The 296-nt window shown below is 69.3% G+C and overlaps 1 protein-coding gene across 1 annotated transcript in view; it reads left to right on the top strand.

The window, feature by feature from the left end:
* DCAF8 (DDB1 and CUL4 associated factor 8) overlaps positions 1-296 on the top strand; it is a 28,759-nt gene that overhangs the window by 5,182 nt on the left and 23,281 nt on the right. The gene's annotated exons all lie outside the window — the stretch shown is intronic.

Raw genomic sequence — 296 nt, 5'->3', positions numbered from 1 at the left:
TGGAGGCAGGGGGTGCTGGGAGCATTGGGGAGGACTGGGGACACCCACAGAGCACTGGAAGGATGAGTGGGGAGCACTGGGAGGGGGAATGGGGAGCCCCTGAGGGTACTGGGAGGGGGAATGGGGAGCATGGGGTGCCCTGTGTAGCCCCACGCAGGACCCCTCCACTCGGGACACCCCCCGCCGGGGCTGGGCTCTGCTGATCCGGATCGGGCCCCGGGCAGAGGAGTGGCCACCCCGCGGGAGCCGTGGGTTGTGTGTCTGGGGGTTTGTCCGTGGGACACATGGACACCAGC

This window comes from Haliaeetus leucocephalus, unplaced genomic scaffold (assembly GCF_000737465.1).
Source record: "Haliaeetus leucocephalus isolate CR32 unplaced genomic scaffold, Haliaeetus_leucocephalus-4.0 Scaffold219, whole genome shotgun sequence".
Taxonomy (NCBI): Eukaryota; Metazoa; Chordata; class Aves; order Accipitriformes; family Accipitridae; genus Haliaeetus; species Haliaeetus leucocephalus.
Note: the sequence above shows the minus strand (reverse complement) of the source record. Positions and strands in the feature narration are given on the sequence as shown.